The 18,829-nt window shown below is 39.6% G+C and overlaps 1 pseudogene; it reads left to right on the top strand.

The window, feature by feature from the left end:
* The first annotated feature begins 359 nt into the window (after positions 1–359).
* On the top strand, positions 360–2,355 carry LOC127198622 (40S ribosomal protein SA-like; annotated as a pseudogene).
* Positions 2,356–18,829: the final 16,474 nt, after the last annotated feature.

Raw genomic sequence — 18,829 nt, 5'->3', positions numbered from 1 at the left:
AAAAAGGACTAGTGCAAGTTCAGGCAAGCCTTCAAGTCATTGTTTGCTGTTTCTTTTCAATATGTAATAACTTTATTTTAATAATTTTTAAAGCATTAGATACCAAACACACACACACACACACACACACACACACACACACTCCTCCACAAGAGGACCTCCTGACAAATCATCAGCCACTTGATTTACAAATTCTTCTGAGTATAATTTCATTTATGTGGGTTTTGGCTCTCATTCAGAATGTTTTACTCTCAGCCTAAGATAGATAAATAAGATTTTCACCTGGTAGAAATCACCCTCTATTCATCACTAGAAGTCTAGCTGAACACAGGGTCAAATGTAAACTCTCAAACTAAGAGATGGCTGTGGAAATTCCAAGTAGTACACATAAGGGACAAGAAAACACCCGTCCCATTAAGCTATGGACGTATCCAGCAGATTCTCATGGCTGAGTGAATGCTCTGCCTCTTTACCCATGTAGACTCATAACTTTGTGGTAGCTTGGATAAAAGTGGATGTGTAGACTCAGGAACAAGCCTTTCATCAGCCTCCCTAGCATGCGACTCATTCTTCAAGCTAAAGAACAAGAAAGAAATGGACCAATCATAGCACAGAGTTTTATCTTAAGTTTTCCTTTTTTATTTCCTTACAAAGTTACTCATTTTTAAAATTTTATTTCATTATATTTACTTTTACTCAAACTGAACTTTTTCCATTTCTATGTTTATTTAATTTTATTTATTTAAACATAGTTATTGAAAAACAAAATAATTCATATTACATCTCATTTGCTATCCCATCCCATGCATCCTCCCATTCCTCCCTCCTTCCCACTTTCACCCCATTCCCCTTCCTATGACCGTGACTAAGGGGGACCTCTTACCCTGAATATGATGCTAGGGTATCAAGTCTCTTCTTGGTAGTCTGCTATCCTTCCTCCGAGTGCCATCGGGCCTCCCTGTCAAGGGGACAAGAAATTCAAAGCAAATCAAACTTTTTAGAGGGCAAATATTCTTTATGTCAGAGGAAGCCCTCCATGACTACTGGAAGCTGAGGGGACAGTGTGTCCTCCTTGGACTTGCTCTCTCCTGGCATTTCTATTATCACCCTGACTGTGACATTCCTTCCTTCAGGAACGTTCCTGTCTATAACACATACTAAAGGGTTGTGTCAAGAGTGTTTGTAAATTGCAGATGAGAACGTCTATCCTTGAAATTCGCCATTCCAAGCTTGGCTGTTTAGAACTATTCATTAGCATTTTCTACTTTAACGCAGAGTCCCCAGGCTTAGCAATTACTAGTTTGGGTGACATCCATTCCACTTAGTTATAAAATATCTTTTTTTTTTTTATATTAGAACCAAGTCAGCCCTTAGTTCACATATAAGAAATGAATTTAAGCTTTCCGCCCTGCCCAGGGGCGGGTCCATACAGTGCTGTTCTTGATTTCCGTCGTAACTTAAAGGGAAGCTTACACAGTGTCCAGAGCCCTTGATGCCCTGCAGACGCAGGAGGAGATTGTCCTCCAATTCCTTGCTGCAGGAACCCACTTAGGTGGCATCAGTCTTGACTTTCAGATGGAGCAGTACATCTACAAAAGGAAGAGTGATGTTTCTACATCATAAATCTGAAGAGGACCTGGGAGAAGCTGTTGCTTGCTGCTCAGGCTATTGCTGCCATAGAGAACCCTGCTGACGTCAACGTCATCTCTAGGAGCGCTGGCCAGCCAGCTGTGCTGAAGTTTGCTGCTGCCACTGGAGCCACTCTAATTGCTGGCCGCTTCACACTTGGAACCTTCACCAACCAGCTCCAAGCAGCCTTCAGGGAGCCACGCCTTCTAGTGGTGACTGATCCCAGTGCTGACCACCAGCCTCTCACGAGGCCTCTTATGTTAACCTGTCCACCATCACTCTGTGCAACACGAATTCTCAGTGCTATGTGGACATTGGCATCCCATGTAACAAAAAGAGAGCTCACTCAGTGGGTCTGATGTGGTGGATGCTGGCCCGGGAAGTACTCTGCATGTGAGGCACTGTCTCCCGTGAGCACCCACAGGAGGTTATGCCTGATCTTTACTTCTACAGAAACCCAGAGGAGATTGAGAAGGAGGAGCAAGCTGCTGCTGAGAAGGCCGTGACCAAGGAGGAATTCCAGGGTGAATGGACTGCACCAGCTCCTGAGTTCACCGCTGCGCAGCCAGAGGTGGCAGACTGGTCTGAGGGTGTGCCGGTACCCTCCGTGCCCATCCAGCAGTTCCTACTGAAGACTGGAGCGCCCAGCCAGCCACTGAGGACTGGTCAGCAGCTCACACAGCGCAGGCCACTGAGTGGGTTGGAGCCACCACTGAGTGGTCCTGAGCTGCTCTGCAGACACCTGAGCAAAGGGGGAAATGGAAGAAAAAGAAAGTCCCTAAGAGCTTTTTTTTTTAAAAGAAGAAATGAATTTAAAATTGTTAGTTATAAAGGTTGGACTCTTTCTATAACCATTTCCAATAAACATAGGTAGAAGAAAAGGGAAAATAATGGGTAAATTGCTAAAAAATGTTTCTATTTTGTCAGTTTGTCTCTTTAGAAGTACTTTGGATGAATTGTGAGCAGTTGTAAATTAGCCTTCAAGGAAAGATTTAGTTTGATACATCAAACATCATTCTAAACCGCTGAAATAATTTTTTATTTTGTAGGTATAGTGCATCATGAAAAGTCTTTAACAGACCATGTTGATGTAACCAACATGTGTAGACCCATCCCTGTGTCCATGGTTGATGAGCTTATAGACTCATGGCTGATGAGGTCATAGACTCATGGTTGATAACACCATAGACTCGTGGTTGATGGTGTCATAGACTAAACATGATAATAAAATAATGACTTTTATAAATGTGTTAAATTTATGCCCAGACTCTGTTACTAAATCCTCCACTATATGGATTGTCTCTGCAGACTCTTACCTGGGATCTGCCTGCCTATGCCTCTGAAGTGCTGGGATTAAAGGCATGTGCTATTACTACTCCTGGCTCTCTGAAGATTCTTTTAAAGAACTCAGCCATTGTGTAATTAGTTAAGGGAAATATACAGATGTGAAATGCAAAAGATGAAATAAAATTATCACAATTTCCAGATAATATGAATATGCATCTATCAAAAGAGTTATGGGTGGGTATTGGTGTTACTATGTCAGCTATGCTGGTCTCTACTTACTGGACTTAAGAGATGCTGATGCCTCAGGCTCCTGAGAATAGCTGGGACTATATGGTTTCTGTATCATTTTTAAATTCAAAAGTTGGATCCTGTCAAAAACTTACCCTTAAAAAAATGTGGATTTTGCCTTCTTTTTTGAAGCAGGGTCTCATGTAGCTCAGGCTGGCTTCAAATCCCTAAATGAAGGCTGATATTCTTGCTCAAGAGAAACAACTGGAAGACTACAATAAGCACTAAGAAATGTTAGCCTTCACTTTCTAAGATCTTAGATTACTTGCGTGCATCACAGCGTCTGTTTTGTGAGGTGACAAATGGACCCAAGCCCTTGTGCATTCAAGATAAGCATTCTGTCAATTGAACTAGATTTCAAGTCTTAAAAAAGTGTTTATGGAGCTGAAGAGTGGCTCCATCGTAGAGCATGCACAAGGTGCTTGGTTCTTATGGAGCTGAAGAGTGGCTCCATCGTAGAGCATGCACAAGGTGCTTGGCTCTATGCCCAGCACACCAAACTAGGAAGACCCACTTGCTGAAGACATCATTCAACTAAATCTTGGAACATGTGAAATCAAGGTGGTATGAATCTGGAAGCTTCATCTGCACTGGGTAGTTTTAATAATGCTGGAAGGAGAAAAGCAATCATTAGCCATTCACAGCTATGAATCCTGAGAGCCATAGTAGTCACAGGCCTGGCAATCCATGGCCACTGATGCAAAAGTGATAATGAACGTCATGGGAATAACCAAGCACGTTCCACTTGCCTTTAAGCCTTACTCTACTAGGGGAAACCCATACCTAGCTCTAGGGCTACACAAGTTCTATGTTCTATTGTCCTTCTAAATTAGCACAGCATTAAACTGATTCATAATGACTTATTATATCCATAGATCAAGGCATCTCTCAGCCTTCATCTGAGAAGTGTCTATTTGAAGTAGATGAGGATTAACATGAGTGACTTATAAACAGCCCAAGTATAGAGAATAGGAGATTGCAGAGTCCTCAGTCATAAAGGCTATATATATATATATATATATATATATATATATATATATATATATATATATATATACACACACACACACACAGCAACTCCCCTCCTGTCTTAGTTACTGTTTCTATTGCTGTACTGAAACACCATGACAAAAAGCAAGTTGAGATTTATTTGACCTACACTTCCATATCCCTGTTCCTCATCCAAGGAAGTCAGAATAGGAAATCAAATCGGGCAGGAACCTGGAGCACAGACTAATGAAAAGGCCATGGAGGAATGCTGCTTACTGAATTGCTCCTCATGACTTGCTCTGTCTGCTTTCTTATAGAACCCATGATCACCAGCCCAGGGATGGCCACAACCACAATGGGCTAGGACTCTCTTCATTAATCATTAATTAAGAAAATGCCAGTGGGAGTTGAGGCTTTCTGTTGCCTGCCTTTGAATCTCTGTCTCCCAGCTGAGCTGCCTTGTCTGGCCTCAAGGGGAGGGGAATGCTCTTAGTCCTTCTGTGACTTGAGGTACCAAGTGGGTTGGAATCCCTTGGGGGCCTCCACTTCTCTGAGAAAAAGGAGAGGAGGGAACCTGGAAGGAGGGCACGGGACAGTGGGACTAGAAAAAGACAAGGGAGAGGGTTGGGATCAGGCTGTAAAATGATTAAATAAATATAAATAAATAAATATGTAGAAAGAAAGAGAGGGAGAAGAAGGAAGGAAGGAAGGAAGGAAGGAAGGAAGGAAAAGAAAGAAGGAAAGGAAGGAAGGAAAAGAAAGAAGGAAAGGAAGGAAGGAAGGAAAAGAAAGAAGGAAAGGAAGGAAGGAAGGAAGAAAGAAAGAAGGAAAGGAAGAAAGAAAGAAAGAAAGAAAGAGAGAGAGAAAGAAAGAAAGAGAGAAAGAGAGAAAGGGCGAATGCCATGCAGGCTTATAGCCCAATCTTATGGAGACATTTTCTTCACTGAAGTTCCCTCCTTGCAGAAGACTTTATCTTGTATCAAGTTGGCATAAAACTGCCCAGCACCCACCAAGATTTAGGGCTCATTGTAGAAGAGGGGACGGAAAGAATATGAGAACAAGAGGCAATGGGTGACTAAAATAGTATTTTCTGACACAGCAGGGAAGCTTCACTATGAGCTCACAGCTGTTGAAACAACGCGTAAACATCTGCGCAGACAAAAATCTCAGCTCTGAGAGAAGAACTGAGACAAAGCCCTACCCCTAGCCCTAGGCCATCAGAACTGTTAACTGTGGGAGAGGAGCAGGCAGCTTTTTGCTGGCGTTTTGTTTTGATTTTTGAAGTGTAACCCTTGGTATGTCAATCACACTCCAGCAAAGACCACACATCCAGTAATATTTCGGCTGCACCAATTTGGTCTTGAAGGATTTTAAAACAAAAGAAAAGAGGACACTGAAGTTTCATGGGTAAGGAAAAGGGTAGATTTGGAAAGAATTGGGAGGGGCGGTGGCTCGTATGATGAAAGCATGTTGTATAAGACTCTCAAAGAACTAATATAAAATAAATTAATAAGTATGAATAAATAATATATTTGATTGTGATAGTATTTCCAATTATTAGGGAAATGATTATACAATAAAAAGTTGGTCATAAATGGTTAGGTGTAATAATTGTTCATACTATGCACCAAAATAAAATATCTAACTTGGAAATATTAAATGTGATTCAGTGACAAAAGTTAGGAACTTTTAGGTGTGTGTGACTCAAATGAAACAAATGAAAGATATATTGAATGTCTGGGTAATTAAAAAAAAAAAAACTCCTGGTGGCACCAGCATCTATAATGAAAGAATTTGAGGCAAGAAGCACTAAAGACTTCCTCAGTCATATGTGCTCTCAAACACGCTCCTCTCCCCGAGAGGAAGCTTCTTTATCATTTACTTACTCCCCAAGCAAGGTTTTCCTTTATGCAAATTCTGAGACTGAATTTTATTTATCCACCTATTTTATACTACAAAAGATTTAATATACACATTTTATAATTTGATCTTTTTTCCATAATTTTCCCCAGAAATCTTCCTGGAATGTTCATAGGCATTTGTAAAGGTACAATGTTATACTATGTGACCATGTTATTATTAATTTGGTAAGCATTTTCTTGACAGATTGTCTTGGTTTAAAATTTTTTCTTAATAAACTATAGAAAATGTAACTGGCAAGTCACTAAATGTAATGTCTCTACAGAGCTCTTGGAAGTGGCACCCTCTCTCAGGATAGAGGCTTCTCAAGAAGTGATGCAAAAATTATGAAGGAAAAAAATTCCTGAAGGCACATCATAATTAAGCTACTAAAGGCATTGTTGATAAGATATAATACTTTTCCCTCCCCCAAACATCTTGCAAGGAAATTCGCTGTGGCATGACAGGCAGTGTTACCAGACTATCTCATATACAGTGAATCTGAAATTATAATCATTATAATGATCAAATTACAGTAATTAGAACATAGAAAAGAGAATTTATCTATGCCAGTTCCACAAACTGAAATAGTTCAAGCAATAGTTATCTTATCAGTCACCATTCCTGTTACCCCCAAACAGTGACAACTCTTTGGTATTCCACTTTCAGTTTCATGACAGAGCATGTATTCAATGTTATTTTTATGGGTAAATGATGGTAGCAGAAATAGGATTGTGACAATGTGTATGATGGTTTCATTGACTCATTCAGGCTCATCTTCCTAGTCATTATCTCAATGCTGCTCTACCGGAACAGTTGATCTGATAACTTCTCTGAGCTTTAAATTTGGTATTTCACATTCAGATTTTCCAACTCTCATTCAAAGATTCTCTTAGACATAAAATAATCACACATTGTACATATTTGTATGTACATATAATTGTGTGTGTGTGTGTGTGTGTGTGTCATTTTGTGTATATGATTTTGGCTACACGTGGCTCCAAGATCTGGTGGTCACAAGATACTTTAGTCATCTGAAGAATCTTTGGTGGTTTTTCTGGAAAATGCCTTTGACAGTCAACTGTAACCACTCTTCATCCCTCAAAGCTTGAGGCGGGGCAGCTCACTAACCTACTTTAAATCTTCTATTGACCTATATGAATACTGTTTTGAGCATTTCAAGGCCCTCAGATGTTGGCAAGTCAAATTAGTAAGGGATGTCTCAGATCCAGGAAGCACTTCCAGTCTCTCAGCAATAGACACATGAGGACAGTACATTTATGGCTCCCAAGAAGAAAGCTAACTGATTCTCCATAGAAAGAACTTGAGGGATCTCCTCCTGAGCCACAGGGATCAACTCCAAAGAGGAAGCAGAAAAATTGTGAGAGCCCAAATTGGTGGATGACTTAAAGAGGACAGTGTTTTACAGACACAATTGCTAGATGCACACATATTTGAACTTAACACAATTGTGGCAGTGTGCATAAGTCCTACTCAAGCTTGAGCCATAAAAAAAAATTCCCAGTATGGAGAATGGGAGGCAGATATGAAGCCCCATGGCCTGCTTGAGGAGCCATTGACATTTGATTGCTGGCAGAAGAGTGAAAAGTAAATTTCCTTCAGTTGTGTGACACCTCATATATAGACTGTAATCTAGGACAGGCTTCTCTTCCAGAGCAGTCAGACAATGCAAACTGGATTGAGTGAATTAAAAATAGCAGGAGAGGGAGGTCCAAGGGGAGAGAGAGGGAAGGATGGAGGGAGGGAGGGAGATGTGTATGGATAGTGAGGCAGGGGAAGAAGATGTGGGAAGACTTTCTGGGAAGACAGATGAATTTCTTCAAAGTACATTGTATGAAATTATCAAAATATTCTCTAAAAACATTTTTAAAAGGCTATTTGGGGAGTACTTGATTAATGCTATAGTGTGCATAAATGTTAGTTACAATATTTTGGAATCACATAGGTTCCGCATTAATGTTTAACTTCTGTGTGATTTCTCTAGAACAAGAAGGAAGGACCTGGAAGATTAATATGAAGCTAACCATGGGCTTTCAAGGTAGAGGACATAATATTGAGATCAGGCTGATCTCAGCTGAAGTCCTAGCTGTGTCATTTCCTAGCTATGATCCTAAACTGCTTACTCTATATCTTCCAATAGACCCCTGTTTTATGAAAATGAGTATTATGTTAACTTCTTGAGGAAGGTTCGTGTACAGATCTAATGAAGTAATTGCCAAGCATAAGGCTGATATACAGTAGGTAATTTTAAAACTTTGTTTCTCCTTTTCTTTTGCTTTTCTTTCCCATGGAAACAGAAAACCATCAGTCACACCCACTCCTTTCTAGAATACGCTAGAATTCTAGAATACACAATTGTAAGACCACTTGAGTAAATTTCACCCTTCATCCTTATTCGCATATAAATCATTCTGACTAGTTTTACATGCATCTCTAATTATCATAGTACAAGATATGTCTGGGAAGGCATTTTGCGCAACACTTTTCAGTTGGACAGTGGGTTTTACCCCCGCCCCATCATTGATGTTTTCCATATTGTGAAACAAACATTCTTTTGTCTTCGTTTAGTTATAGTTTTTCCTCCTCTCACTGAATAGACAGTGGAAAACTCAATTTCCATACAATATATTCTTGATTTTCTATAATAAATTTCAAACAAGAATGGTAGGGATCACCTCATTTTTAGAGGAGAAAATGGGGAAATTTGACAGCCAAACAAAGAAATATCTGGTTTGAAAAGTGTGTAAACCGAACACTCAACGTTGTTTTAAATAGGAAATAAAGTGAAGCAGTGTGCTCATAGATGATAATGCGTACAGTGATATAAAAATGTATGCAAGGGTTATCTATAGCAGAAAAGCAGTAGACACACAACATGTCAGCCTTGGTGCTAAAAAGATGTAGCAGGATCATGGAGTCAATGAGAATTCTTGAGCAAGCAAGATGCATTACCAGAATGTCCCATTAAGAAATTGAGCGTATAAGACTTTAAAAACTTAGGTCACACAAACCTAAGAGCCATAAAAGACTCTACCTGAAATTGTTTTTTTAAATAATGAACTTGTAGTTTGAGTTAAAAATGTATCTCCATGTCCTTTGTCTTTGGGATTTTCTAGAAGTATCTCCCTTCCTTCCTTCCACCTCTTTCCATTCCCCTTCTTCCTATTACAAGACTATTAAAAATTCCATCTGAATTATTGCTGTGGTGAATTTAAAAACAGTTGAAAAAAACCAGTGCCCCTGGCTGTTATTTGATAGCTGCCTCTGGTTGGCTTGACACCAAGTTCACGAAAGTTAAGCAACACTCAGAAACACTGCCATGTTAATTGGGGAGATGTTACTCTTGTGTGGGTGCTGGAATGCAAACAGTACCTGATGTCGGGAAAATGAAAATAAACAGAGGTAAATGACCAAGCTTATCTTGGCAGGATGTGCTAAACACAGACTAAATGCCTAGCCAATCTGATAACATTTGAAGAAGACCTACACATTTATTCAGTGACCAGAAAGGAAGTGAGGGCTCTGCATATAGGAAGGAGTAGAAGAAAGAAATAGAAAAACTAATTACTCTGGGTTGCAGACATTTCACTTTGTGGGTACTTGCAGGACACAGAACTGATTAGTCAGTAGCCAGAAAGCTCCTTAAAATTCTTTGCTGAGGATACATTGTATTTTGGTTATAGCTTTGTTCCATTAGCATAAGCAGAAATTACTTACTGGATTGGTAAGCAAAGTTTGTTTTTCAATTATCATCATCATCATCATCATCATCATCATCATCATCATTATTGTGGTGGTGGTGTATTGTGTGCACATGTGTGTCTGAAGTGTGTATGTGTGTGTTTGAATGCAGATTGTTTCCATCTATGGATTCCAGGGATTGAACTCAGGTGGTCAGACTTGGGCAGCAAGCACTTTTATTGCCCGCTGAGCCACCTCCCTGTCCCAAAGAGGACATTGAAAAGGCCACCATTTCAATAAATTTGTCCTGATTGATAATGTGAAAGCTCAGAGGAGGTCATTGACATTCTTACCCCCTTTGCTACTTAGAGAAAAGCTAGACAGACACCCGAGAAACTGTGACACTCAATTTTGAGTCCAGTTTCTTGAAAGTATTTTCTACTCATGATGCATGTGCCAGACTTGCCTTCCCCTCCATACTTCACTGAAATAGAAACCTCAACACATTGCCCAATAACCTCCAGTTACTAATCCTTGTAAACACTCTGTCTATGTTCTCTGGATTCGAGTGGAATGTATGCAGATGACCTGTACTCTACAGTCATCCTGGCTCATGCTTCCCATCCCATAGAAAGAGGGGAAGTTCTCCTAAAATCGTGTGCATCGTTTTTTGTTTTTTTGTTTTTTTCAGGATATCAAGTTGGTATGTCATGTTCTGGCTTCTCTGTTCACCTTACACTGAGATTAGAATGCCACAATAGCAGCAAGAAATAATATTTTCATGCCTCTGTTTGAAGTCACAAATTTTAACTTTAGTCCTATTTGCAAAAGCCCCCTTCTTTCTGGGATATTTTTCTAGTAGTGCACTTGTGATGATGTACGGGTTGGATGGCTTTCCCTCTTGCTGATCACTGATGCTGTTGGCAGTGCTACATTTCTGTCATTTGGTCTTTCTTTCTGTGTATTTTTTAGCCCTATCCTACTCAGAAGATATGTGGAATATATCTACCAAGAATCTGAGGCCACTCAAAGCCTCCATCGTTTGGTCCTGAGCTATGTGGAAACTTGTGCTGCTTGATCGAACCTGCTGAGGCTAGAAGGCACTACAGCCATCATTCTCTCCATTCTCACCTCCCTCTCCTCAAAATGCCAGTATGGAAAGTGTTTCTCCTTCTCTTATGTTCTCCTACAGCAAATATTTTGTCTTGAGCTTCTCCAGTTTGCTTTACATAGGTGGCAAACAAAGCAGCCACAGAGGCCCCATGCTGCCCTCTCTCATGATTTTCCTTTCCATGTTGCCTTTCCTTCCTTGGGATGATTTATTTTCCAAATAATTTTATTCCCTCACATAAGTAAGATTTCTGGCAATCCTGGCCTGCAGTTCTTCAAGATATGATGGGATCCACACAAAGATGCATAGTGGCAAAGAACAGAGAACGGAAGTATGGCCACATTGCCCTCATCAGACTATACTAGCATTATTTTGCGAACATAATTTACACATCTGTTTTGACCTTGCCTGAATTCTAAGATTTAAGTTTTTAGTTTATATGGTATATGGAGATCGGGGCCCATATCAATAAAATCTAAATGAATGTATGTCTCAGTCTATGACCGAGTATTGATCATAAAAACTCCTCTATAGGAACTAGATGGATCCTATGATGAGGTGGACAAATCATTCCTACAGAAATCTGGCCGCTTCTAGTAGTTTTAAGATGAAGATGAGAAAGCAAAGAATGGCCATTGGCTCTTTCTCAAAGTCTGGAACCAAATTACATTAATCTCTATGACATTTCCTTCCTGTTTGCCTACTGAAGTCTTGAGATAGGAATGAACTCATGGCCGTACTTAGAATAATTTCATCACAGAACCCTAATTTTGTATACATTGAACATGTCCTACTCCCTCCCCTCAACTTATAGTAATTTCATAAATTACAGAATTTGATGAGTTGTTTACGTGCAATGATGATTTATTTGCCAACATTGAAACACAGACAGTTTTGATGACCAATGGCTTCCCGGAAAGATAGCCAGCATTTCCAACAACCCAGTGGCTTTGACTGCATTTTCCTCTGACCCTGATCTGTGGAACTAGGCTAGCTACTAATGAGTTTGCACAGCATTCCCTTCATTGTTGGATTCTAACTAACGTGCATGGACCCAAGAACCTCCAATACTTTGCTGTGGGCAACACTATGCTTTACTTTCCTAAAGCCTTTCAGTCTATCAGTAAAGCCCATGAATCCATCCCTTGCCCATCATAAAAATCTTGGAACACCCCCCGACCCATGACACACACACACATGCACACACACGCGCACGCGCACACACACACACACACACACACACACACACACACACACACACACACACACACAAAGATTAAATTCTGCCTCACAAAAAATGAAAGATTCAAGCAAGGAGCTGAAGTGGTTCCCACCTTTGACACTCACCACACCCTGTCAGCCAACAATAAATCCCCTCCTGACAGAAAAGGCCTTCTCCCCCACTTACCCAAGAGTAAATCCTCTTTTGGCAGCAAGCCAGACTGAACAGATGTGTCTGCCTCCACTTCCTGGGGTGGGGTCAGGCTGGCCCAGCTTTGATCAGCCAAAAGGAGGAATTTCCAGTGTCAAGAGCCCTCTGCAGAAAATGCTCCAGGGCCTACTCCCAGAGGGCAAGACACCAGAATGAAAAGGCAGTAAGGAGCATCCTAGCTGGGAAAGTAGTGCAGAAGATTCTTGCTCTCAGAGAGGCTGCATCATTTGGTCACCTCACTTCTTACAAAGTTGTGAAGTTGTGCACATTTGAATAAGCTCACCTTTCCTGGGGAGAGTCTCCCTCCGAGAAAAGGAAAGGGATCTTGATATTAGTACTCCTAATAGTCATTCTTAACAGAAAATAGGACACCATAGAAGGAATATTAATGTTAAGGAACTCAAATTTAATGCTTTTGCTGGCACAACTTGATCAGACTTCAGCCGTGGGTCCTTCAGAAGTTTCATACTGGTTCACACAAGGCATTGCAGTTTGCCTTTCCCTGCATTTCTAGACAAATCATTGAGCATTAGCACATCTGAGGGCTTTTTTTTAGAGTTAGGGTTGCAAGTCATGGGAAATGTAAAAAGTTATGGATGTTTTACTTGCTAAACTTGAAGGCAATACCCTTGAAAGAAGCAAAATTAGCATGCTTCTCAGTCCCTGAACTTTGTGATCCTTTCTCCTGTAGAAATCAATTTCTCAGTGGAGCCCATGATGTAGTCCTTGTAGGAACCCACAGGACATTTTATTTTGAGTAATTTTGTTCATCAGAACTACATATTATAAGTGTTGTTATATATTATAAGTAATATCAGACCTCAGCATCAAGGACTGTATTCATTTTGCCCTTCATGTCCTCTAACAAGTTCGTTGTGAAGAGGATAAAGGAGAAGAGGTAATTTTCCTCCAAGAAGGAAGTGGTTGGTTGATTCCCTGTCATGGCTTTGCCAGCAAGCTCTGGAATCCCTTGCTAGATTTTCTGTGTGTGGCCAGCATGAGGAAGAAAAAAAGTAGGAAGCATGTCTTTTGGGTGGCTGGTGTATGTCCCTCTTGGTCACATTCCTCTAGTCCCATGCAACTGGAAGAGAGGCTGGAAAATGCAGTTAAGTTTCTGGGCCTAGCAAAAGCATTGTTAAAGAAGAAGATTATAGACATGAGAAAGACAAGAAAGGAGTCTGACATGTTGGATTAAACTTGAAGCCAGCAGTATAAACTTGGGATATATAGATACAGATGGAATAAAGAGAGAGAAAGAGATAGATATGACTTAGTATCTAAATACTGTTCTCTACCCAAATGAATCAAGGCTCATCAAGAGGTTCTAGTGTCCATAACTGGAACAAGAGAATATAGGACAAGACTGTAACAAGCTTTTTTGTGCTACAGAAAAGGAAATAATAAGTGGGTCTATATTAAAAGAACACAAGAAACAAATTAGGACAAAGAAATCATCTGAAAGAGGCCTAAATATTGAAGAATCTGGGTATCAGAATGGATGATGGTGTCAACCCATTAATCAACAGAAGTTTAGTAGATAAATGAAGTAATCAATGGGGAGGGAAAAAAGCTGTATTGGAGTAAAAAGCCAATCAATAACAATGGGAAAAAAAGAATGATGGAAATAGAGTTCAGTCTCTTGGTGAATCAAAGAAATGAACTTTCTGAGTGCATCAATGCTGGCTGAACATAAGGTCAGAAATGGCAATACAGGCATAATCTCACAGAACCTCCCTAGAAGACGTTGATACTAAACTAGAAAAGACAAAAGTTGCATGCCAGCTGGAAAAAGCTGGCTGTCACCAACAGAACCAGATACTTACAATTAAGACCCCTAGCAAAGAGATGGATTGACCTGGTATGCTTCCTTTTCAGATGCATCCAGAGAGAACACATTATTTCCATAACTTTTTTTCAAAGAATGCATGATCCAAATCTGTCCAAGGAGAAATAGCAGATCATCCCAGATTCAGGGTCAAGGTATAATAGATGAAGTGTACGCTTTAAACTGCCAAAGATATAAAAACAACAAACCAATGAAACAGCAAAGCCTCATGAACTCTTGCAGGTTGAAGCGACCTGAAGATCCAGCTAAATGCTTGTGGGCTTCTGGGTAGGACCTTTACTCAGAAAGAGCTGTTTTGTAGGTTCACTAAAATTTCCATGAGCATATAACTGGATGATGTTGCTTTATCAGTGTGGACTTCCTTCTAGCTGTTGAAGAGAAAGTTCTTCCTTAGGACATGAATTCTAGAATGCTTTAGGGTTATTGGGCACCATTTATACAGGCTGTTTCTCGAAGGCTTCAACAAAAACTCAACAAGAGGTACACATGTGAGTGGCAATGTAAATGTCAAAAGGTTAATGGCTGAGGCATCTTGGTGAGGAGGATACAGAAGCTACTCTGCTGCTAAATAAATAAATAAATAAATAAATAAATAAATCAAGCTCTTGTTTGAGAGTATTTCAGAAGAAAGAAGAGCAAAAAATAAACAAGCAAAAGCAACTATCTTACCCAATTAAAAGAAACTGCCTCTGGACTTAAGAATAGATCCATGTGGATGTTTCTAGTGATTCCAAGAAAAATCTGAACTGGTTTTAACTATGTTGTAGTTGGACTATATATTTTTAAGTGCAATTCTCTTTCAAGGACAGATTCACAGGATTCAAGAGTTTATTTGAGCTATAATAATTAACTTTTATAAAGATCATACTAAATTTTTGTTAATTGGTAAGGTACAGTTTTATTAAACATATAAAAACGCCTGGTAAAATGCCTCAAAGAAACAGGAGAAGCTAAGAAGTTGTAAGCAGTGCCAATAATTTTGACCACTCAAGTTTAGGAGGTGGGAGGAGCTGAAAAGTTGCCATAGGAGCCAGAACTACAGAGGAAAGACATATGAACATGACATCACAGTAGAGAAGGTTATGTACATGAGCATACAGGAGACGGTTCCTGTAATGTTAGCCTAGAAATTCCATAATACTGACTGGGAGTCAGAACTTGTGGCTTTTAAGAAGGTCCTTGTTATTCCTTTGTGTCTCAGGATGTTTTCTTTGCTGCCTGAGAGATCTATAAATGCTATAGAATGCTTTAGAGTACTTCCTGAGAGCCTGAAAGCTACAAAGGTGTAAGCATGGGTAGACATTAGACGCATTCATCCTGCATCTTATTTTCCCTGCAATAGCCCAAGTCTTCACCTAGTGACAGTCGTCTCACCTTCTGTGGGCTAAGTAGTGAATATTTGTACTACTTAGTCCTCATAGTCTTTTAAAAAGTAAAAATCTTTCCTGCCACTTGAAGTCTTCTACAAGTGCTTAGAGATGTCTTTATGGGTGACTGCCAGGTGTTAGCTGTCTAAAAATAAGACACTAAGCTTCCTTTTATCATCAGGAGACCAGAGAGACCCTTCCAGCAACTGCCCTCTACTTGGTAAAATGCCCCAAGGAAATGCACGACTAAGAAATCATGGGCAGCCTGAAATAGCCATGTTTACTACTCAAGCTAGAAGAAATTTGACAAATTCTTTATCTACTCTTTGAATATTACTTTCATAATAAAATCACTTTAAACCAGAGGAAGAAAAAAAGTTGACCTCCCCTAAATAGTCCAAATTAAAGTTGTTTTTGGCTATTTCAAAGCCTAAAGGAATCAGCCAAGGCTGTTTCAATGCAATCTTTTGAAAAAGCTACAAGTTTTCCTTGAGTAAGGTTGTGGGGGTCAGGGTCTTACCTGGTGTAATTAGGAAAGTCTCAGCAGGGTAGAGTTAGAGGTTACATAAATGTCTATGACAGCAAGGCTTTAAGACAAGTCTAGATTCTGTGGCAGTGTAAAAAGGGAAGTAGCATTCGGCTACCTTTAATCTTCTCTCTGGGTTCTGAGTGAGGAATAGCCTTTCATCAATACTGACTAGAAACAAACAAACAAACAAAGTATTTTTATGGTTGGGGGAATAGAAATATCTAGAGGTTCTCTATCTAAAGAAAGATACATAATCCTTATTTTAAAAAATGTATTGACCTTTTACTAAGTGACGCACAGCACTAAGTGACCAAAGCGTGATCAAAAACTAAATAAAAATACCTTCTATCTGAATACTGAAAAATGTTTACTTGTATCAATATGTCAGCGCATTCTGATTCTTTTCTATGGATAGTTCGACTATTTGGGAACACTTTTCTCACTTAACAACAAAGTCAATGCTCTCCCTGTGTCATTGAGTTCCTAAACATTCCAAAGCATTATTTTTCATTAATTGAATGAATCCTTTTTAGGTACTTACACAATTACTTTTATTACTCTTTTATTTACGTACATGTGTAGTATTTACTAATTTGAAAATCTATCCTGTTCTAATTTTGGCTATTAGTATCAACTCTCCACTATATTTTTCTGTATGGAGTTACTGCCTGAGATCCCATGTAAATCATTGCACTGCATAACTTCTTACAATAGTTTGCAAGTGTGAAAACTGCTGGACTGAGAGTCAGGAGCATATTTAGGATTTGGAAAATGGTGAGCAGGTTCATGTCCCTGTATTGCTGCCACCTGAAAACACACATACCTGTGGCCCTCTGCCCTGAGAGGTGAGTGTGGGGTGCACGGAGTTATTTTAGTAAGAAACTCAGCACTTTCCACACACTAGTGCCTTTTAAAGTTTCTTTGGGTCCTTGTTTCTTGTTCTTTATTTTCTCCTAGTATATTTATATCATATTCATTAAGTTGTCAGAACTTACATGTATCAACGGGTAGCTATTCATAACAGTTTCTCACTTGCTTAATCAGTTTGTTTGGGGTTGCTTTATTACTACTGTTGTTTAGTGGCAGCTAAGCTTTTGCCCTAAGTTTTTATGTAGCCAAGTTATTAATCTTAGCATTAGTGTGTTGGAATGCTTATAATGGACTGGCTATCTACTAGCAATTTGATAAATATTCAGTTTTATTCAGTTGTGCCATTTAAATTTAATCTATATTATACTTTAAGGAGTGACAAAGCCAGCTTTGCTTGAGAATCCTTTACCCAATGAGAAGACTATCATGGAGAAATCCATTATGTCCCTGGCCTCTGGAAATGCCTGCTCATCTTGCTGTGTAATTCGGGAAGCAGAACCTCAGGGGGAACCACCCCTTTCAGGGAAAAGTCAACATTATCTTTATGGCAATTCCAAACACCAACCTGGAGCATCAGAGCGTGGAGCATGAGCAGCATCCGCATCAGAGACACCATTTCCAGGCGCAGGAAACATGCCATGGGCATTGGAAGATGGTGAAATTCTCCCGATGTGCAACGTTAAGAAAGAGCAACAACAGAATCCGTGACAGGACTATCTTTAAAGACTTGTCATGACAAATTATTTTGAGAAAAGCAGAAAGTTTGTGTGACTTGCTGAAGAAAGCACAGGGCATGCACACTAGTATGGAATCACACAACAAGACCAAACAGATTAACAGAGCAAGAAGCAAAGGCTTTCAGATTAAGCTGAAACAAGGACAGAGCTGTTTATCTATCATGTTTACTGAGCAAATTGGCCAACTCGGGGGTAGTATATTTATGCTTCCATTTCAGAGCTGCAGATCAAAATTTTGGTAAACCTTAACCTCTATACCACTGGAGTCATTTTCAATTTTTTTTTACACTGTTTAAATTTTTCTCTCAAAATATGCCTGCTCAAATATATTTAAAGGCAACATCTCACCTTACATAACCACATGTAACATCATAGATCAAAATAAAGGCAGCAGAAGCAGAACAAACCACTCCCTGCCCCAGCACCCCAGAGGCAAAGCCTTGGAATACAGTGGCAGTGGCCAGGGGCAAGCTATGGAAGCACAAGGCCACTGTGGCATGAGAAGAAAAGTGCCTTGATGAGTAAGAGCTGAGAGTGAAGTGACTGGATGCTCAGCATGAGCATCAGAACTTTCTACCTGCAAAACTCTGCAAACTGTTTGGTTCCTCTGAGCATGCCATTCTCAATTTGTAAAATTGTTGATGTTCATAGCATTAGAGAGCTTTTGGTAGTCAGTGTGATAGTATGCACTAGGCAATGAACAAACCATCCAGTTAGAAAGCTGCAATTGTTCATTTGCTCAATAAATTAAATGACCAATCCCTAATACCTTCATAGGAGCCATACATTACTAATATACCATGGATTAGTACTGTTAGTGCTTTTATTTCTACATGAAAATGTGAAATAGCTATACTGAATTGAGGGTCACTGCAAGTTACTAACCCCAGTCTGTATGTTTGTTCAGAAAGCTAATAACAGTCTTCTCTACATTGCAGAAAAAAACAAGATGTGGATTGTGCATTCAGCATTCAAAAATGTTTGCCATCTCTCATGAATTATACTAACTGTGGTACCCACTTAAATTCTCACAAAACCTCAGAACTATGGACAACCATGGGATGAACAGTAACTTTCATCACAATAGATAAAAAGGCTATTACTAAGCATTTAAGAAAACTGAAATAAAAGACTAGATAAAT

Source organism: Acomys russatus, chromosome 2, assembly GCF_903995435.1.
Source record: "Acomys russatus chromosome 2, mAcoRus1.1, whole genome shotgun sequence".
Lineage (NCBI taxonomy): Eukaryota > Metazoa > Chordata > Mammalia > Rodentia > Muridae > Acomys > Acomys russatus.
This window is presented reverse-complemented; position numbering and strand designations above follow the sequence as displayed.